Consider the following 379-nt stretch of genomic DNA (forward strand, 5'->3'; position numbering starts at 1 on the left):
CAGCAGAACCTGAATCCTGGTTTACACGGAACGGTCCGGTAGAGTACGGTCCGGTTTGGTCCAGTATTTTGAGCATTTCCATTGTTAAATTCAAGCCTCCATCTGTTGTAGGTCCACAGAAAAATAGTAAATGATGGTTGGGGGCGGAGTCACTGTATCTTATTGTCAGAAAGTGATGATGACGTTATAAAGCTCCAGTATAGCACTAAGCTAGTGATTCCGTTTCCCTGTTTACGATGGTATTCTTCTTAACATCTTCTTTAAACAACATTAACTTCCTGTTCTACACAACGTACAAAAAGTAAAGACAGAAAAAGACGAGCTGCTGGATGACCTGCATTGTTGTTGCTTTGCTAGTCGTCGCTCTACAATGACACGC

The 379-nt window shown here is 42.2% G+C and overlaps 1 protein-coding gene across 1 annotated transcript in view; it reads right to left on the reverse strand.

The window, feature by feature from the left end:
* The window catches only part of gon4l (gon-4-like (C. elegans)), a 39000-nt gene that overhangs the window by 5293 nt on the left and 33328 nt on the right, over window positions 1-379 (reverse strand). The window lies entirely within an intron of this gene.

The sequence above is a fragment of the Oryzias melastigma genome, unplaced genomic scaffold (genome assembly GCF_002922805.2).
Source record: "Oryzias melastigma strain HK-1 unplaced genomic scaffold, ASM292280v2 sc00280, whole genome shotgun sequence".
Taxonomy (NCBI): Eukaryota; Metazoa; Chordata; class Actinopteri; order Beloniformes; family Adrianichthyidae; genus Oryzias; species Oryzias melastigma.